The following is a 22,915-nucleotide window of genomic DNA, read 5'->3' as shown; positions in this document are numbered from 1 at the left end:
TAGCATACATGATCTTACCTAGTGAATCCACTCAAACAAAATATAATAAAGTGATACATTATAAGTAGCCACTCTCCAAGGTAAGAAGTAAGGTATGTATTGGCAACTCAATTGTGGTATCTTAATAGATAATTTTCCTTTTAGATTTTTATTTTATCCTTACTTTGGAATTTTATCAAAAAATAAAAGATGGAAATCCCTTCACGATTAGCAGAATGTGTAAAAATTTGTTAGTATTCAAAATGCCAAACAAACATGATATCTTTTAACCTTTCAATGAATTTAAAGATTCCACTACAAGTATAATCAAATGATGCAACACAAACATTCCTTGCTTATGCCTTCCATTCACAATCTGAAGAAGTATCGTAACACATGTTGCATTCATCTATGTGTTCAACATCTATCCCAATGAACCTGTTGTAGTGACTACAACCACCCTCCAAAATTTTGCCTATGCTTTGATTTTGGAGCCTTCCTTCCTATCCACATGAGCGTATCTGTTAGGTCCCTATACTGCTAGTGTAACTCCTTATTGTTATTAGTGAAACCCCATTATTGTATTATTGTGCCCATATAGTCCCCATGTTGTTATTATTATTCCCCATAGAAGCCCACTATTGTTATTGTTGTGCCCCTACAATATTATTGTTATGTAGGCTCTGATTGTATTGGGACCCCTTAGACTCCTATATATAGAAAGGAGGTATTGTCATTTGTATCATCCAAGAATTGTTCATTTTTTTAATGTAAAGGAGGTTTCCCCCTCGAAGAGGCTGATTTTGAAGTCGTTGATCTATCTTTTCTATCTTTTTGTGAGCTGGTTTCATAACATTTGGTATCAGAGCTTTGGATTCTAGGGTTTCGCTGCTCCAAACAGGTCATCATGGAATTTTCGCTATAAATTTTTCTCTACGACATTTTAGAAGCTAAAACAAAAACCCATTTGAGGCGAAATCTTTCTGAACCTTGGCTCCAAATTTTAGTTCTTGTCTCACTATATTTTCGGAGATATGATCTGAGGAAGTTAGGGTTTTTTCAAGCTCCAGAATTCCATCTCAAACAAGCCATCATGGAATTTTCGCTATAATTTGTTTTCTACGAAGGTTCAGACTTTGAAATTAAAACCCATTTGAGCCAAAATCTTGGTGAAGCTCAGGCCCGAATTTCATGTCTTGTTTCACTAAATTTTCAGAGATACGGTCCAAGACATTTAGGGTTTCTGCAGGCTCCCGAATTACATCCCAAACAAGTGACCTTGGAAAAATTGTCATAATTTTCTCTCTGAGCATCAGATTGAAAGTTTGTAAGAATTTACAAAAAGAGGATGGACTTTACTTTTCTTTTTATTTGTTTCAGGTCTGAAGGTCGAAACAGTGACACATGATACTTCGTACAAGTTCGCTCTCATGAAAACATACATAATCAGGTCATCTTGGGAGATTGGGAATAACTCTTTCTTGGAGAATCCAATTTCGATCAGATTGGTGAAATTTGAAAGAGGACACAGAGGGCTACTTCAGGTCATAAGTTAAGACCTTGGAGATCCAAAATTTTAGAGATACAATAGATTCAAGATCGAGCTGCTAAAAGAAAGAAAAAGAATGATTCAAATCAAGAAAATAGAAACACCTAGTAAGTAAAATTGGATGGATGATTTGAAGAATGTGATCTAAGCTAAGATAATTAGTTTTATATTTGCCATGGAAGCTAATATCGATGGTAGGGAAGTATATTTGAAGAAAGGCATGGAATATTTGAAGAAAGACATGGAAGGTTTGAAGGAAGGTGGGACAAAGTTGCTACAAGAAAGGCCTCCTAATGACGAAAAGGTAGTAGAGGAAACTCATGATGAGAAAATAAATAAATGTTAATCATGATTTCATAGAATCTAACATTGGATTGAAGACCAACCATATTCCAAAGATCAATATGAGGAAGTTTTATGGCAAGGACCCCATAACATGGACACTACAGATGGAGAAATATTTTGATCTACATGATGTGCAACTGTTATAAAAGGCACGTATTGCATCTTTATATTTAGAACCGAATCAATTTTATGGTATAAAGATATTTGTTCTCATAAACCACTTGTCACCTGGTCAATTTTCATGGAGGAAATGATAGCACATTATGAGGATACACAGAGCAACACCTTCTTTAGCCAATTGATAAATCACAAACAAAAGGGTTCAATGGCAAAGCACATTGAGGAATTCCAAAAATTGAATATAAGGATAAATCATATTCTAGAGAAGCAGAGGATTGATGTCTTCATAGGGACTTTAAAGGATAACATTCAACATGAGGTTCGCCTTTGGGAACCTGATTAATTGGAGAAGGCATACAAGTTGGCAAGAAAAACTGAAAGCAAAATTATGGCAACAAGGAAGCCTACCACTCATAACTATAAAGATGGAAGTGTTGTTGCTCCTATCCTTTTACTACCTACAAGGTTGAGACCACAACAATTGGAAGAAAAAAGAGCAAAAGGGCTTTGTTACAATTGTGATAGAAAATACACTAAAGGTCATAAGTGTGTTGAGAAGAAATTAATTTACATAGATGGGGAAGAGGAGCAAGAAAAGGAAGAAGAAACGTCAAAAGAAGAGGATATACACCAGGAACCAATCCCAGAGAAAGAAGAAAGGAATATGACCATATCTTGTAATGCATTGATAGGAATTACCACTCCTCAAACTCTCAAGATAGAAGGGCATATCAAGAAGAAAAAGGTAACAATGTTGATTGATTTGGGTAGTACCCATAATTTTATTTATTGTAAGATAGCCAAGGAATTGAATTTCTTCCTATATCAAACATCAGGGTATCAAGTAATGGTTGCAAATGGAGGAACCATAAATTTCTCTAGAAAGTGCCATAATATCAAGCTATCTATGGGAGAATATGTCTTGAATAATCCAATGCTTTCCATTCCAATGGGTGGTGTGGATGTTGTACTAGGAGTTCAATGGCTACAATCTTTGGGTACGATAGCTTTTAATTTTCAAGAACTTTTATTGAATTTTTTTTGGGAAGGAAAGAAGGTTGAATTAAGGGGTATCGCAGGGAAACCGGGAAAGATAATCAACTCTAACATCATGACAAAGCTTCTAAAGAAAGAACAACGGGGCGAAATTGCACAATTATGTTCACTAGAGGTACCCACATCGAAATCATTTATTTCTCCAGATCTCCAAAAAGTTTTGGACAATCATTCCAAGGTATTTGAGACTCCAAAAGGCCTCCCATCTATTCGTGATCATGATCATTCTATTCATTTGATTCCAGGAAGTGTTCCCCCAAACATCAGGCCTTACAGATATCCATATGCCCAAAAGAGTGAAATTGAACATATGGTTGCATAAATGTTAGAGGTTGGTATAATTCAACCTAGTCAAAGTTCTTTCTCTACTCCAGTGGTGTTGGTACACAAGAAGGATGGATGATGGCGCATGTGTCCGAATTATAGGGAGCTCAAAAAGCTTATTAAAGATGAATTTCCCATTCCTGTCATTGATGAATTATTGGATGAATTACATGGAGCAATTTACTTCACCAAGTTGGATCTTCGTTCAGGATATCATCAAATCAGAATGAAGATTGAAGACATTCCAAAAACAACATTTAGAACTCATGAGGGTCATTATGAATTTTTGGTCATGCCTTTTGGCCTTACCAATGCACCTTCTATATTTCAAGGTTTGATGAATTCCATTTTCAAACCCTTAGAAAATTTGTGTTAGTATTTTTTGATGATATGCTAATCTACATCAAGCCTTGGAAGGATCATGTTCAACATGTTGACAGGGTACTCAAACTATTGGAGGAGAAACAATTATATGAAAAAAGCTCCAATTGTTTCTTTGGAGTACAAGAGGTGGAATATTTGGGTACTCAGTTAGCTCATAGCTCATCTTATCATCTTGAATCTAATGGGAAAACTGCAATAGTGAACAAATGTTTGGAAGTATATCTTATTTCTTTGTATCTAATAAACATACACAATGGGTCAAGTGGTTTCCTCTAGATGAATGGTGGTATAACACTTCCTTCCATACTGTAGCAAAAATGACCCCATTTATGGCACTTTATGGATATCATCCACTGTCCATCACATCATCTTTAAAAGAAAATTCTAAGGTTCAAGCAGTGGAGGATCACATCAAGCATCAACAACAAGTTCTCAAACTCTTAAAGGATAACCTCACTTTGGCACATAATAGAATGAAACAACAGGTAGATCAACATCGCAACGAAATAAGTTTTGATGTAGGTGACTGGGTATTTCTATGATTACAACCATACAAATAAATGCCCCTCAAGTAAGCTATGAAGGATAATAAATTATCATCAAAGTATTATGGTCCGTACAAGGTGTTACAAAATATTGGTACTGTGGCATACAAATTGGAGCTTCCTGCATCTTCTTGAGTGCACCCAATTTTACATGTTTCATGCTTAAATAAGGTTATAGGTGAGAAGATCTCAGTTCAAACAATATGGCCAAAGCTTGAAGTGGAAGGAAAAATCATAATGGAACTTGAAGCAGTCACAAAAACAAGAAATCGACAGCTACAAAATCGATCAATTCCAGAGTATCTCATCAAGTGGAGAACTTACCCACTGAATATTCCACATGGGAGGATGAGAATTTTATACAGAAGCATCCAGAACTACTCAAGCATTGAGGAAAACACTTGTTGAAGGAGAGGGGCATGTTAGGTCCCTATACTACTTGTGTAACCCCTTATTGTTATTAGTGCAACCCCCTTATTGTATTATTGTGCCCATATTGTCCCCATGTGTTATTATTATTCCCCATAGAAGCCCACTATTGTTATTGTTGCGCCCCTACAATATTATCGTTATGTAGGCTATGATTGTAATGGGACCCCTTAGAATCCTATATATAGAAAGGAGGTCTTGTCATTTGTATCATCTAAGAATTGTTCATTTGTGTAATGTAAAGGAGGTTGCCCCCTTGAAGAGGCTGATTTTGAAGTCGTTGATCTATCTTTTCTATTTTTTTGTGAGTTGGTTTCATAACACTATCTTGCATTGGTTCATGTATTCATGTTTTGACTGAGACTTATCTTTTTCATTTGTTCTTGTGTTTTCTTGTTCCACACTTAGCTTATCTTTCCAAGTCACAAGCTGATCTCCCAACTTGGTCTCACAGTAGTTCCGGGCTTGCATCCAAAAACTGTGCAATCCTTGAGGGAAACTAACTTTGATGATTGGAATTGCACAGTTTATACTGGAAATCATCCTTGAGCTCAGAAACTGAGCAGTCATGGAAGGTTGCCCAGCACTGAGCCCAAAAACTATGCAATCCCTCACTGAGCTCAGAAACTGTGCAATGCACTAAGCCAGAAAGTTGCCCAGTTCCTCGTAATTGCGCAATCTTTCCCGTCAATATGCATAGAAAGTTTACACGGAAAAGATTAAAAGAAAAAATCATCCCTAAAAAATAGGGACTATTAGTTTCCCGAAGGTGGCACATTTCTATTTTTAGAAGTTTTCGCCAAGTGTCACTTTTTCCTTGATTTTAGGCATGCGTGTCATAAATTCTCATTTGCTCAAATCTAGTTAATCGACACCTTTAGAGCTCATTTGTGCATTTGACCTTGGAGATCTAGCATTCCCGAGGAGATTAAGGAACCTTCGGTGGAGTTTTCGTTGCTTTTCCAGGTAAGTTTTGCTTTTATCTCCTTTTGCCAATTTTTCTGTCACTTTTTTTTTCGTTTCGATTGCGTGAGTGTTGTGTGGCTTGTTTCTCTTCATGGTTGTGACGTTTCAACATATTTTAGCTTGTAGAAGTGTTGTTCCAGTTTGTCATTTGCCTTTCACAAGTGTCGCATCAATTTTCTTGTTTTTGCACCGATGGTCGTCGTTTCGATGACTCTCCTCACATATTTGTTTTTCCTTTTGTTTGTTGATTTTTTGCACTTGATTCACATTGATTTATCTGTACTTAGTTAGATCCGCACTCAATCTCACATCATCACTTAGATTTTCTTATTTCCCACACCTTCACCGAGAATATTTGCACTTTCCTTGGCTAGTTTTCACCTTGCCCAGGGCACTGCGTAATCCTAAGGCTCAAGTTGAGATATTGACCTCTGAGACTGCGCAGTATAGGCTGGCCCAGCTACGCACTGCGCAGTTCTAGGGCTTAGTCTACTACCCTTGGCCACTGAGACTACACAATGCATAATCTCTCCCAATCTTTGCCCAGGTTGAACTGCACATTACATAGTCTTAAGCCTTAGGTTGCACCCTTGGTTGTTGGGACTGCACCATGTGAAGTGCCCACAACCAGTTCCCTTCACTGGTTCATGGAAATTGTGCAATCACTGTCACTAGTTTCCCAGTTTGCTGTTTGATCATGATTTGAAGTTAGATTTGAAAAAGCTAATGTTTTCTTGCCATGAATGCCTTTTATGCCCCACAGGTACCATAATTGTTGGGAACTTCTCTCCAAAAATCATTGTTACCATGGCACCCAAGAGAGATGCTTCAAAACATACCACTGAGAGTAGTACCGAGGAAGCAGTTGAGAAAATGCCAGTTGACTTGCTAGTGTATGAAAACACTCAACTGTTTGCAGAAAATGATTCATATCGAACATGGCACAAGGTTAAGGAAGATTTTTAGCAAGGAGCTTAAAAGATGATCTAGAGGAATGGCAGGTTTACATTATTGTTCAACAGTTGGGATTACATAGGATTGCATGCAGGTATCCAGCCTTCCCATGTAAAGATGTCATCAACTTACAATCTAGGGAAGGAAAGAAGCCTGCAAGATGAAACCAGATCATGTTGTTATGAAAGTGATGTAAGTAAGTGAGGTAAAGAGGAAACACATGTTACAAAAAGCAGAATGGAGGAAGAGAGAAACACAATGAAGCAGAAGCAAGAAGAAGAAGAAAGGCAATGCACAATAACAATAGAAACAATGCAAAAGCAAGCTGAAGAGTAGGAATAGAACCAACCAACAACAGAGGAGAAGAGCGAATAGATGCAGGACAAGGAGCTTGCTCAACAAATTGAAGAACTGATTGAGATCGATGACATGGAGGTAGAATTGGAGTCATAGAATGAATATGTCGACCTAATTCCAAGTGCACCGTAAGTCATAGTTCAGTCTCCACCACCTCTAGCAACATAGTTAGCACCAACCGAGGAAGGGGAAATCATTCCTCTTGATGATGATCCAGTAATGGCCTTGTACAATCTGTCATATGATGAAATACCGAAGAAGATTATGGAAACATGAAGAAAGAATTTTCCAGATGGCCTCACATCATCTGCATGCATTAAAGAAAGAGTGATAGTTGCAGCCACCAGGAAGAATCCAAATGCCATTGTTGAAGCCAACTTGGCCTTTATAGGTGCAACAAGATCAAACACTCATTATTTGATGGTCAGAGTAAGCAATTGGCACATGATTTATAGGGTTCCAGGAAAGAGGTATAATAGCTCCGTGCAGCAACACAAAATGTAGCTTTTGTATGGATCCACTTGGAGAGATGAGAACAACGATACTTGTTGAAGTATCAACACTTGGAGAGACCATGTGGGACCTCTATGAGGAGCTCATTACCATACATAAGGAAGTTTTCCGCTTGCATGGCTTGCAACAATAGAGAAAATACTTCATCAAAACTCTCAGGAATATACAAGTTGCCATCGCATCCACGCATGAATGGACAATGCGATAAAGGGGGTACCACTTAACTTGGGAAAGAAAATGAAGCCACAAGCAGAGTTGGAGAAAGCGAAGGTTCGAATGTTGATTTAGAATAAAATACAACTCACCTCTTTCATTGGTATTATTTAGGACTCAAATGTATGATTATACAATAGTTTGGATGTCTTGGTGAATGCACATAAGATCCCATCAATTGGTTCACTCACCAAAGTTAAATCCAGGAACTAGGTCAGGCAGGAGATCGAAGAGTACTTGGAGCACCTAAGACAGATTGCCACCAAGGATTATTTGGAGTTGAACAGAGAGAACATGCAGAACGACATTGATGATCCTATCCAAATTAGAACAATGTTGTGCATGCTTCAAAAAGAGGTTGAAATTGGTTCCAAATAATTGTACCCAAATTCCATGGAGGGAAGAGTCCGCTTCCAGCTAGACACCATTACGCAGTTTGGGGATGTCATCGCACAATACCGAGCTTGGAACCAATATGTGATCAAGAAGCATCAAGTGGAAGTTTTTGAGCTAGAGTTTCCCCAAACTCAAGCATCATAGTGTTTTGTTTTGTTAGGCTGTCAAGTTGTCTCTACCCTATTTTGTCTTATATGGGTACAAGTGTAAATTGTAATATTATTTGTAATTATGTTGTAAGTGAAATTCCAAGTGTCAATATTGGAATATGAAGAGTCATGATGTAATATAATGAGTCATTTTGTAAAGAAGTTGAAGAATCATGAGGGTAGTCCAAAGGTCACAAATGGGAGTTGAAGAGTCACCCCCTCTTATTATAAATGAAACCTCATACCTCATGTAAAGGGATTTTGGGAGCCAATCTTTTGGCTAGTCTTAGGCTTAGAAGGAGCTTGGGAGTATTGTGATGAGCATTGGCTTCTCCGTAGCGTAGAGCGAGTATACTTATTTGGAGGATTAGTTGTTCTTGACTTTAATGTTCCACTATTGGGGCCAGTGGTCCTTCAATGGTGCATGCATGAATGGAAATTTCACTTATAATAATAAAATTAGAGTTGACACGCTTTCATGCATATGTTGTGAATATAGTAGGACTATTCTTGTTGTATTTGCAATGTATGTTATTTAAATTGAGCTTATGATTATGAACTATTTCTCTTGCGTTTGTATGAATCTTGTTGAATGCATGTTGTTGTGTTAATTCATCACTTTAACTTGTGGATTATTCTGCATCTTATCTTGTGATGTCATTATGCTTGTGTGATCATTTGAAGTTGCGTACTATTAGAGGCTTCTAAGGGGCACACTTCCTTTTCCCTTCGTGTGTTGGAACCTTCATGCATCATACTTGACTTTTCTCATGGTCACACACTTGCTCTCATCAAAGTTACCATACTTCACTCTGCGCGTTCTCGCAGTCAAGGCATAACATTACCACCCACTACTAGGAACCCTACTCGAAACGATGTAAGGTCTAGTTGGGACTTCATATTTGGGAGATCCCTTGAATGTTGGTGGTTCCAGCACCATCAACAAAACCAAAAGCATATCCATTATCATATTTATGTAATATTTGTGAATTTGTAGATAGGTAAGTATCCGAATCTCCGGAAATAGCATAAATATGACTAGTAGCATGTCTGAAGTATGTAATAACCTCTTCACCAAACTTCCAATTGTATAGCTCATGATACTTGATACCTTTCTCTGTAAGAATGGGTCCAAAATTCATGAATACAAAGTAAATTCTCGGTTTAGATCAGTCTCATGCAAGAGTGGTGGTCAACATCCCTAAATTAACATGCACATAATCATCAACCTCAACATAAAATAATGTATCCCATTTTGCAATTGTTGTAGAAAAATGGATCTTAGTCTTTGCTAATAACTCATGGTATCCTTCAACATGTTCCAATCTAAGTAAATCATGATGCTAATAATTTTCTAAAGTAATGGCATGATCCAAAATACCACTATGTGTAACATTATGTCCAATAACAAATCTAATAAAATTGTATTTCTTTGCTTCCATCTATTTTAGTTTGGATCCTTGTGGCATCTAGGTTTCTCAAACAAAGTCCCATTTACATGCTCATTTAAATTGTTTTTACCATAAAAACATACATAAGATAAATACAATAACTTAGATAGTAATAACAACACACTTGGAATGTTTATACAAACATAAGGAAAAACATCATTGCATTAAATACTATTAAGTGCTATTCACATAGATTTTCTATCACTTGAAGCATAGAGAAAATGGTTCAACAATGTACTTTAGTCATCTGTGGCCCATGCTTCATCTCACAACCTTTTTCGCATCAGTATCCTATCCTTTCTTTCCTCCTTTTTTTTTTAAAGCTAGATTTGGCAGACACCCCTTTAGTGAGTCCTTGGCTTCTTAAAGCTCCAACAAACATCCTTTGTGCAGTTTAGGTAGAAGTAGGAGGTATTGGAGAGGGAGGTTACACATCTTTATCAAAATGTAAGTTGATAAGATTGTCATTTCCATCTAATGCACATATATTATATTGAATATGAATGATTCATCGTGCTTCATAAGAAAAAGCAAGTTTTCTAAAAATTGCTAACGCATCATGAATTGTAAATGCCTTAAACATATCCTCTGACTCCCTCGTTGAAAATTTTGGAGAAAATCCTTCGACTATAGGAACATGATCGGTACCATATTTCAAATCTCAGGTTGTATAAATTTCATCAACACCTTCATGCAAAGGATGATCCATGGCTTTATCTTTATTTATACATTCACTTGTTTGGTCCTTGTAAAGAGAATTTTGTCCACAAGTGGACACTCTCCTTCCCCGTTATTTAAAAGTTAGATATTGATTGTTTAGAGAGAGTTTTGATACTTTTACAGTCACTTGTGAATGACCTTATGGTTTTGGAGTTTGATCCACTATAGCCTCCCAATCTTCATTTGAGGAGGTAGACAATGCACTAACTATGGTTTGTTTGGAGTTTTCACTCAATCTCTTATTTAAATTCTAGTTGTCTCTTTCATTTCCAAGTGATAAAATACCAAGATATGATGCCTAGTGGCTAATACGGTGATAAGATCACAACTCTAATCAATGATAACACATGTTTAACAATCTCCCCCTTTGGCATTGACTAAAAGATGGAAACATCACCAAACATAAGCCAATCATTGATGTACTTTGGCTGAGAATTCCCCCTATCTATTGGGTGGCTCTTCTTCTCCTCATGTCTTCCTATTTCTCCCCCTTTGACATTAATGGCAAAGGGCTGCATGGATAAGTCTTCTTAATCTACAACTATATTCTCCTTTGTATGGATACTACTCCCCCTGTGTTCATGCTTTCTTTTACCTCTCACGAGGACAATATAACTCTCACCGATTTATGTAATTTGTCACATGATTGATGGACTCCCCTCCTATGTTGTATATCAACTGTCATGATTAACATTCTTTTCTCGCATTTCACTTTGTTAAGATGACATGGATTGGCATAATGTAGGTGTAAACTACTCCTTTTATTGAAAAAATGAAGGAGAAAACACTCCCAATCTTTGTCTAAGATACTCAAAAGTCTCTCTAGGCAATGCTTTGGTAAATATAGCTACAACTCGCTATTATGAGGAAATATATTCTAATTTGACAATTTTATCGACAACTTGTTCTCTGAGAAAATGATACTTGATGGATATGTGCTTTATCTTAGAGTGCATAGAATTATTAATTGTACTAGTGTTATCACACATAATTGGCATAGGTTGATCAAAATTTAACTAAATATCCTTGATATTTTTATTCATCCATAGAACATGGGTGCAACATGATGTTGCTGCAATATACTCTGCTTCAACTATGGATACAAAAATGAAAATTTGTTTCTTACTAAGCTAGGAGGCTAGACAACTGTCTAGAAATAAAGATTTATCCATTGGTTTTTTTCTTTTCATCAACACTACCAACCTAGTTTGCATCTATATAAGCTTTGAGAGTGAAATATGTGCCTCTTGAATACCATAAACCAAAGTCTAATGTCCCTTGAAGGTACCTAAATATCCTCTTCACCACATTCACATGAGTTTCCTTTGGATTTGACTAAAATCCATGCACTAATCCTACTACTTGCATATTGTTTGGTCTTGAGGTTGCTAGATAAAGTAAACTGCCAATCATAGACCTATACATTGTTTGATTTACCTTTGGAGATTCACCACCCTTGATGAGTTTACAACCTATTACCATGGGTGTGCTCATGGGTGAGTAGATCTCCATGCCAAATTTATTCAATATTTCTTTAATATATTTACTCTAATATGGGGGAGTCTTGTTGTTGTTTACTCTAATATGAGTCTTGTTAAGAATGTTGATCGTTGTTTGAACTACTTCTTACCAAAATGTATTTGGAACATTTTACTCATCCATCATTCCTCTAACCATTTCTTGAGTAGTCCTATTTAGCCTCTAAGCCACACCATTTTAATAAGGAGTTATTGCTATTGAAATTTGTGTCTTAATCCCATGTCTCTCACAAAAATCATTGAATTCATTAGATTTGAATTTTCCTCCTCTATATGATATTAAGCACTTAATATTCAAGTCCATTTCATTCTCAACTTGTGCTTTGAAGGTCTTGAACTTATCAAAGGCTTTAAATTTTTCTTTTAGTACACCAATTTATGTCATTCTAGTATGGTCATCAATTATGAGCATGAAGTATCTCTCAGCTTGTGGAGATCGAGTTCTTGTGGGTCCACAAAGATCTATATGAATAATTTATAAAGGTATTGTTTGTGAATGCTCATTTTTCTTGAACTAAAATTGTGTTTGTTTTCGAAATTGACATGACTTTCAAATAGTATGCTTTGGATTCAAGATATTGGGCATATCTCATAAACCATCCTTTTTACCTAACTTGACAAGCTTATCAAAGTTGAGATAACCTAGTTTCTTTTGCCATAACCAACTCTCATCCATTTTCCCCATACAACAATTATTTTTGCCTCCATCCAAGACATACACATTGCTTGATGTTTTAATTACCTTCACAATATTTTTACCGGAATCTACCTTCTTTAATTCTCAACCATTTGAATGAATTATGAAATCATATCCTTGGTCACACATTTGGCTAACACTTAAAATATTATGCTTAAAACCATATGCATACAATACATTATGAGCTTTGACCTTTCCCTTGTCCCAACAACTCTCCCTTTTCCCAATATTCTTATTGGTGGATTATTCCCAAAAGTAACATTGTACCTCCTTTTTCTGCATTTAGAGATACAAACTTGCTCTTGTCTCTTGTCATGTGCCTAAAACAATGACTACCAATGTGCCATTAGTTTTCTTGATTTTGAGCATAGAGAGAAAATCCACACTCTTTTACATTCTTAGGCTTTTTATTCCATACCTTAGTGAACTCTTCTTGCCTATATTTCTTATCAAAACTTATCATCTTGCTTCTACATTAATTTTCCTTATGTTAAAATTTATTTCATACATAACACTTACTTTCATCCAGGAGAGGAGAAAATGCATTGTTATTTCCAACATTGTTAATGTCATAATCTCTAGATCTAGGCATTAAGAACTGATTAGATCTAACATTTATATTTCTGATATACCCATATGATTTGCAATTTACAACATTATGACCAAAGTAATGACATGAAAAATAGTAGCCATAAAAGCGATATGGATACCTTGGTGTGAAGTGTCAGGCCAGGCAGTAACTCCTCAAGGCAAAAATGATTCGTATGTATTATTCCATCAGGTAGGTCTTCATTATATACATGAGGGAGAGATTGTTCACTTCATATCCCGATGACTGTTCATATTACTTATTTATCTATTTACATTATATTCACCCAATCCCGAGGATTAGGTGTCAACATTCCCCCCCTTAATTTGAAGGGATGTTGGGGAGTCCAAGCATCATTCTGAAGCGTTCAAGCTTTTCTCTTCCAAGCGCTTTGGTGAAGATGTCTGCAATTTGCTCATTAGTGGAACAATGATGGAGATGGATTGTTTTGGCCTCAACATGATGTCGAATCAGATGATTTTTAGTATTGATGTGCTTCTTTGATCATGGAACTTTGGGTTCTTGGCCAAGTTTATTGCAGAGGTATTGTCAATCATGAGTGGAGTTGATTGTACTTGTTTTACCTGCAAATCTTCAAGAATTTTCTTGAGCCACACAATTTCTTTTGTTGCTTCAGTTGCTGCTACGTATTCTGCTTCTGTTGCGGAATCTGCTGGAACTGATTGTTTGCGTGATCTACAGGAGACAGCTCCTGATCCAAGACTCATAGCATATCCTGAAGTAGATACCCCAGTTTCTTTGTCTCCATCGAAGTCTGAGTCAGAGTATCCAATCAAGTTGAAGTCATCCACCTGTGTATACTTGATTCCAAAGTCTTGAGTTCCCTTCAAGTACCTTAGAACTCTTTTTGCAGTAGACCAATGTCCCTCACAAGGCTTTTGCATAAACCTGGAGAGGATTCCAACAACAAACGAAATGTCTGGTCTGGTGGTAGTTAGGTAGTTGAGACTTCCTACAAGCTGTCTATACTTTGTTGCATCCTCAAATTCTTTTCCTTCAATAGACGTGAGCTTTAAGTTTTGTTCCATTGGAGTAGTAAGAGGATTGCATTCTGTCATGCCAAACCTGCTCAACAGATCTCCAATGTATTTCTTTTGAGAAAGAAATATGGACTTCGGATGTTGGGTTACTTCAATGCCAAGATAGTAATGAACATAGCCCAAATCAGTCATTTCAAAACTTTTCCCCAATTCCTTCTTTATGGATGCAATGTAGCTTTCATTGTTCCCTATCATCAAAATATCATCTACATATACCATAAGATATACAACTGTTTTGCCAACTTTCTTGACAAATAAAGTTGCATCATCAAGATCATAATGTTTGAAATTGAGTTTCAGAAGATGCTCAGTTAGTTTTTCATACCAGGCTCGCGGTGCTTGTTTGAGGCCATACAAGGACTTCACAAGTTTGCATACTTTATGTTCATGTCCTTTCACAACAAATCCTTCAGGCTGAGACATAAAAACATTCTCTTTTAGATCTCCATTTAAGAAAGCAGTTTTTACATCCATTTGATGGACTTTCCAACCGTTCTGAGCTGCTAGGGCAAAGAGTGTCCGGATGGTAGCCCATTTTGCTGTGGGGGCAAAAGTCTCCTCATAATTGACCCCTTCCTTTTGTGCAAAACCTTTTGCCACAAGCCTAGCTTTGTGCTTGTCAAGTGAGCCATCAACTTTATACTTGTTCTTGTAGACCCACTTGCAGCCAATTGGTTTGGTTCCTAATGGAGGATCAACCAGCTTCCAAGTGCCATTCTTTATGAGGGCATCATACTCCTTTTGCATCACTTCTTTCCATTCATCATGAGAAGCAACTTCTTTGAAGGAAGTTGGTTCAAAATCTGTAGACAAGTTCAATTCACAATCATAAGAAACATACATATCAACAGGTGAATTAGAGTCATCCACATCACCTCCATTTTGCTGGTTTGAATTTCTAGTTCCTGTCTTTCCAACCTCATCAGGATGAACACTTTCAAGTGTCTTTGTCAGCCACTTTGGGGGACCCTTTTCAGATGGTTCAGGCTGCTCCGCTGATTGAGTTGGGACTGAATCAAGATTGAGTCTCCCAATTCTATCAATCACATCACTTAAAGCATCATTTGTTGTTGGAGTTTCATGTGGGGGAGAGTGTTCCTCAGAAGAAGATTCCACATGTTGATCTAGTATAGGAATCCCTCCTTCAAGATGTGGAATTTGATTATCAAATTCTTGAAATGACTTTGCTTTTGCGAATCTATCCAGGCGATCAAGTTGCCGCTCAACAACATTATCAGTTTTGGATGATTCAAGAAAAATTACATCTCTAGATACAACAAACTTTTTATTTACTTCATCATAGAGACGGTATGCCTTGGAGGTGTTTGAATACCCCAGGAAGATACACTTATGACTTCTAGCACCAAGTTTGTTTCTATGTACCTTTGGTATCAAAGCATAACAGGTGGAACCAAAAACCCTGAGATGCTTTACCGAAGGAACATGTCCATACCACATTTCATATGGAGTCTTGTTTCTAATAGCATTAGATGGACATCTATTCTTTATATATGCAACACATAGAACAACATCAGCCCAAAACATTATCTTTACATTTTTGAAGAAGAGCATGGATCGTACCATATTTAGGATTGTCCTATTCATTCTTTCAGCTACACCATTATGTTGGGGATTATAAGGTACAGTTGTTTGATGTTTGATCCCATGTTGGCAAAGATAGTTTTCAAATTCATTTGATGTGTATTATTTTCCATTATCAGTGCGAATAGACCCAATATGAGATTGTGCATCATTTTCAATCCATTTATGAAAATTCTTGAATGTTTGGAAAGCATCAAATTTGTTCTTCAATAAATAAACCCAACATATTATGGTATAGTCATCAATAAATGTCATCATATATTTATTTCCATTTGCAGAAGGAACAGGCATTGGACCACATAAATCTGAATGAATGAGTTCAAGTTTTCTATGTGCTCTTGAATGTGAATCATGAAAACACTGTTTGATATGCTTTCCTAGAATGCAAGCATCACATTGCTTAAGTTTCCTAGTAATTGTAGGAAAACCAACAACACCATTTTTCTTCAACAAGCGGAGGTTGTCATAGTTCAAATGTCCAAATATAGCATGCCATAATAAACTTGATGGAAGAGTACCTTCTTCATGATGAGAATTGTATGAGAAATGTTGTGCACGAGCAGAGGTTCCTTGCAGCTTGAGAAGCCTTTGTTCTTCTATTCCCCTCATGACAAGTGAGTGGTCAAAAGATTTTCTCACCTCAAGCTTGCCATCAAACATATGAATGGAGTGACCTTGCTGGCGGATGTGAACCAAGGACATCAAGTTTCTCTTCAGCTGGGGGAGATATAGAACATGGTGCAGAAGAAAGTCTGGAAGACTAGGCAATTTAAGCCTGATTATGCCAAGCCCTGATGGCTTGATTTTTGATTGGTCTGCAAAGTATACTGCTCCATCAACATTGTCAGTAAATTCTTCAAAAAAATATTTTCTATGAGTCATGTGGCAGGTTGCTCCTGAATCAAGCAACCAATCATTTTTCCAAGAAGCAAGTGAAGCATTAAATAAATCTTCATTTACTCCAATGTTACATTGTGCCACAACATAGTGAGTGGATTCAGGTGCTTTACCTTTGTCTGTATCATCGTTTTTACCTTTCTATTGGTTTCTTTTCTGCTCAGTTTTGTCCCATGGTAGCTTGCATGTAGACACATCATGTGATCCATTTCTTTTGCAGCGAATGCAGTGTAAATCTGCCTTTTCTCCTTGAGAATGTCTGCCCCCCCTGCCTCTGAAATATCTTTCTCTTCCTCTTCGACCACCTCTTCCTCTTGAAGAATCTTGAGTAGGATGTTTTTCTTTATGAGCAAGGCACACAGCCTCTTCAGAAGATTCAGGGGCTGTCTTCTTTCCAAAGGCTTTCTCTCTTTCAGCAAACTTTTTCACAAGAGAGTCAAAGGTGATATCTTTGAGATTTCCATTTGCTTGCAATGACTCAAGATAATTGGAGTAAGTAGGATAAAGTGCCTTGAGAAAAGTGATAAGAGGAATATCCAATTCAACCTTAGTGGATTTGATATCATGCATTATAGACTTTGTTTTAGATGTAAGAGCAAGAGGATCATTATTTTGCAGTTCAAGAGTGAAGAGTTTAATCATGAGTTGAACAACTTCAAGTGCAGAATGTGAGTCATAGAGTTCTTTCAGCTTTTGTAAGGCTTCAAAGGTAGTTGAAATTGGTGAAATATGGCGACTCACCTCTTCATTTACAGATGCTGCGATTAATGCATAAGCTTTGCTGTTCTTGTTTTCCCAAATGACGAGCTCTTTGTCTGAGGTAGGCTGTTCTGGTTCTTTGTCTCCGTCTCCCACACACACTCCTTTCCACAACTCATTGAAAATGAGGGTGTGTTTTATCATCCGAGACCACTCAGGATAGTTCTCCTTGCCAATGAGAACTATTCCCACAATGGATATGATTGAATGCATACTGTAAAAAAAATACTTCTGCTGATAGAAAAATACTTATGCTGGAAAAAAATGCACTGTAGTAGCAATATTCTGAAAAATGAAATTATGGTAGCAATAGGACAAAGGTATTATTGCAGGAGATATTATATGGAGGAGAAGTGGCATGAAGGAGGTATTAGCTGGAATGGTGCAAGTGTCAGGCTCCACACAATTAAAATCATACCACTGCACAATACAAGAGTTGGGAGTCATTCATATATATGGTATACGCAGGGTGTTATAGCGGAGGTATATAACACAACGGACATCAACCACTCATTATACGGGAGTCACTCATATATATGGTATATGCCAACAGAGGAGCAGGACATATTATCGTTGAACATTACGGAACAACACCAACAACATCGCTTCAAAACACAGGAAGACAGAAAAGGAAAACCTGTGCCTAAAACAGTAATGAAGAAATCCCCCTCGAATAACCGACAGAAGGTCTGAGTTACGTAAAATTTATCTCGAGGGTGACTTATTCACACGAATTTGTCAAATCTGGTCTCTAAACTGGCACAATCCTCCAAATAACGCACAAGAAAGGCACTGGCGGAAAGCTCGAGAAACGCCAGAAACTTTCAAACGTCGTCATTCATATAACAATGTTCACCTGTGTATGGAGGCCAGAAAGACAGATATGTACCTGTGACGCAGTTTCGAAACAGAATCGCAGGCCCTTCTGCGGCTTTTGGCACTCGCGCTTCGCATCACAGGTTCAGAAGCCCTAGGGATTCCCCACGCAACCCTTTCCTGGATATGGCGAAGCCTTCGGTGAAACCTCTGTCAGGCGAGCATGCAGTGTGTAGGACATTGATGGTGGAGTCGATGCTGAGAGGGAGCGTATGGCAGCGGCAGGGTAACTAGGGTATGGCAACTGAAATATGCAACATTGAAAAAATGTAGAAGGTCGAGACCAACAGTGCAAGAAGAGTATGAGAAACGTTTGTGGGTGCGCAGATACCAAACGCACAATAGAGGACAGAGAGCATAGGAATGGATAATATGATAGACTGCAGAAATGGCAGAAGGGAGTTACAAGGGAATAAAAGCTAAAAATGGAGTTGGCTCTGATACCATGTCAGGCTAGGCAGTAACTCCTCAAGGCGAAAATGATTCGTATGTATTATTCCATCAGGTAGGTCTTCATTATATACATGAGGGAGAGACTGTTCACTTCATCTCTCGTTGACTGTTCATATTACTTATTTATCTATTTACATTATATTCATCCAATCCTGAGGATTGGGTGTCAACATGAAGAATATTCTTGAAGGGATTAATCTTCGAGACTTGCTTTGTTTGTTGGCATGAGGGGGTTCAAGTTATGTTGCTTACTTTCTCCATTTTTATTTGTAAGGTTGATCTAATTTTGTTTCTGTTGGTTTTTGGCTTCATTCCATGTTTTTTTTGGCTAGTTGATTGGTCCTTTGAGCACATTAGCATAGCTCATGGGTTCCTCTTCTCTTGATGTGTAAGAGCTTGATTCTTCTTCAACAACTTTGTGAATTTGTTTGTAGCCATGTATTTTTTTAATTGTTGGTGATCTTTGACTCTTGAGGATGTTATCTAGGGTTTCAAACCCCTTTTCAAACCATAGGTTTAGATTGATTTGAGCCTTGGTTTTCTCTAGATATTTTCTTAGAGAAACAATCTTCGCTTCTAATCTTTCACAGTTCTTGTCTTTTTCCTTCAATTGATTTACAAGAATGTATTCTATTCTTTTATCCTCTTCTAGCCATGTTTGCAAAATAGTTTTTGCCTCATGATCTTTCTCCTCATAGGCTTGTAGTTGTTCCTTTTTTCTATTTGTTCTTCCTTCTTAATCTGTGTATTTCATCTAAAGCATTTAGAATTTCTCCTTCTATATCTATCTCTTCCTCACATTATTCATCTTTTGGATCAATACCTTTTTTATCAGAATTTTCATTCACAATAGCCATAAGATACTTTTCATATCGACTTGCTTCATATTCACAATCTTCATCATCTTCTAATGAGCTACTATTTTCTTTTGGAATAAAATATTTTCTTTCTAAGATATTTTCCTTCATTATTCCTCCTAGAATTCTTTTCTTTTTCTCCCTTTTCCTCATTATTGTCATCTTTATATGGAAATTTAGAGGAAAAATGACCTATTCTACCACAATCAAAGCATTTAAATGGTAACTATGCTTTATATTTTCCAGATCCTGTTTTCATCTTCCTCACAAAATTAGTTTTCTCTTCATTTGAATCATGGTTGGAGCAATCATTATCTTGATGTCCTTTTGATTTATTTGAGGCTTTTAATGTTGCTTCCTTTAGTTCTGGGTATTCTTTCTTTTCCTCACTTCATAAGCAATAAGAATCCCATGAAGCTCATCCATAATTAGTTTATCTAATTCCTGTAATTCTTTTATGGCACTAACCTTTGCATCAAGTCTAGAGAGATATATCTCAACACCCTTTATACCAATACAACTTTATCAATATTTTCACCAAGTCCTTTAATGGTATTCACAATCTCATATATTGTGGGGAAGAAGCTAAATATATTTTCATCCTTATTCATTCTTAGACTTTCAAATTTCATTCCATGAGTTTGAAGTTTTGCACAATTTACCTTGTCATGTCCTTCATAATTGCTTAGAAGCTTGTCCCACATCTCTTTTGCTTAGTCACAATGCATAAATCTTAACAAACTCCAATTCTCCAGGTCCATATAGGATAAAATTCGTAGCTTTTGCATTATTCTGGATTTTTTTTATTACCAACTTCATTAGTTGGAGAAGTTTATGGAGTTTTGTAACCATCAACTACAACTTGCCAAAATTCCACACCAAGAGACATCAAGTAGGTCCTCATTTTGATTTTCTGAAAAGAATAATTTGTACCATTGAATAAAGGAGGTATGTTTAAGGAGGAGCCATCTTGGCTGAACATTTTTCTTTGTAAAATCTTCCATCTAGCTATTAGATTTTCACTAAAGGAACCAACTCTTATACCAACTGTTAAATACTTAGAGGGGGGTTGAATCAGTATTCTTCAATAATTACCTTATTTAACACATTCATTCTCAATGAATTAAAGAAATTACACAAACTTAAGAATGAAAATACCATACAACTTCAAGCTTTAACACATAACAAAATACTTAGAATTATATGTGGAAACCCATTTGGGAGAAGACAACATAATTGCTTTGTCTTTATTAATGGATGTAGGCACCAACCTATTGTTACAATAGTTGCAAGCACCAACTTGCAGGAGATTTCAATCCCCTTTGAAATTTGCAAGCACTAACTTATCAAAAACACCAATTCCCTTTCAAAGTTTTGTAGGCACTCACATGCAAGAGACTCCTATCCCCTTTTATATTTTTGATTTGTAGTTAATTTGTTGATGATCCAATAAGCTCCTCTTCAACCATCTTCACCACTCTTCACATTTTCAATTTTAACTAATTTCAAACTCTTATAGCTCTTTATTCTATTACAACTCTCTATTCTGCTACAACCCTTTGTTTTGCTACATCTACCTGTTATGCTCTCCAAATAGAACTCTACAAACAATCTATCATTTAGCATTCACACTAATTGTCACCCTACTCATTTTTTTTGAACATGTATTTATTTTATTTTATTTTTCTTACGTTCAACCTTTACAAAGGTTTGGCACCCATAATTTAAATCGATCCATGGTTTACACCCATGTATTGACCCATGGTTTTGTGTCAAAATTTGTTAGTATTCCAATTTCCAAACAAACATGACCTCTTTTAACCTTTCAATTTTATAGATTCCATTGCAAGTCCAGTAAAATGATGCAACACAAACATTCCTTGCTTATTCCTTCCATTCATAATCTAGAGGAGCACCGTAGCACATGTTACATCATCTATGTGTTCAACATCTAGCCCAATGTGCTAGGCTCCCAATGTAACATCTTCACTGGCATACCCATGTAATATTTGTGAATTTATAGATATGTAAGTATCTAGATCTCTTGAAATAACATAAATTTGACTGGTAGCATGTTTGAAGTATCTATTATCCTGTTCACCAAACTTCCAATATTCTGGCTCATGATGCTTGTCACCTTTTTGTGCAAGAACATATGCAGACGTCATGCGACCAATGTAAATTCTTGGTTTAGATCAATATCGTGCAAGAGTGGTGGTCGACATCTCTAAATTAACATGCACATCATAATCAACCTTAACACATAAATCTACATCCCATTTTGCTAATGTTGTAGAAAAATAGATCTCAGACTTTGTTGAGAGCTTGCAGTAGCTTGGTCCTTTAACATGTTCCACTCTAAGGAAATCATGATGCTGAGCATCTTTCGAAACAATGGCACAATGCAAAATACCACTAGGTGTAACATTGTGTCCAATAACAAATCTAATAACAATACATTTTTTTCTCTTCCAAATGTTTTAGTTTGGATCCTTGTGGCATCCAAGTTTCTCAAACAAAGTCTTGCCATTTAAACTTAGACATGTTCATTTAAATTTCTTTTACCAGAAAAATGATACATCGGATAATTACAATAATTTAGATAGCAATAACCTACTTGGAATCTTTTATATAAACATAAAGAAAAACATCATAACTAATTTCAAGAGCATTGAAGAAAAAAATGATAAGTGATATTGCTGATTTAATTCAAAGTTTCTAAACGAAAAACTTATTCTTAAAAGAGAAACCCTATGACGATATACTTAAAAATAATAATATTGATATTATATTTTATTTATGCTTGCATGTAATATGCATATAATGAGATATAGTGGTTATTATTAGTTGCTAAAAACATAAAACCTAATCACTCTTACAACTTTAGTTATTGACGATAAACAATAGTTCTTATTACCAACGGATAGTGACAATTATTCGAAGGTTTGTCACACTTACAACTTCAGCAGGTTTGCACAAGAGTTGTTAGCCTTTCCGAGGAATACATCAATAATTTTGGGTTGTAAGATAAGAAACTTCCCATGTTTTTCTTGAGAAATGAAAATTTTAATGATTATTTTCTTGACAAATGTGTTGAAGATGATGAGAGACAACGTTGTTGCAATGTGAGTTGATC

At 36.5% G+C, this 22,915-nt stretch overlaps 3 pseudogenes; all 3 read right to left on the bottom strand.

Moving 5' to 3' along the window:
- Positions 1–230: 230 nt before the first annotated feature.
- Positions 231–9,751, bottom strand: LOC149180877 (beta-1,6-galactosyltransferase GALT31A pseudogene; annotated as a pseudogene).
- Positions 9,752–9,969: 218 nt separating this feature from the next.
- On the bottom strand, positions 9,970–20,483 carry LOC149180876 (uncharacterized; annotated as a pseudogene).
- A 1,078-nt stretch (positions 20,484–21,561) lies between these two features.
- Positions 21,562–22,299, bottom strand: LOC149180875 (beta-1,6-galactosyltransferase GALT31A pseudogene; annotated as a pseudogene).
- Positions 22,300–22,915: the final 616 nt, after the last annotated feature.

This window comes from Pinus tabuliformis, chromosome 3_2 (assembly GCF_031772625.1).
Source record: "Pinus tabuliformis cultivar Carrire ecotype Pingquan chromosome 3_2, CPIR1, whole genome shotgun sequence".
Taxonomy (NCBI): Eukaryota; Viridiplantae; Streptophyta; class Pinopsida; order Pinales; family Pinaceae; genus Pinus; species Pinus tabuliformis.
Note: the sequence above shows the minus strand (reverse complement) of the source record. Positions and strands in the feature narration are given on the sequence as shown.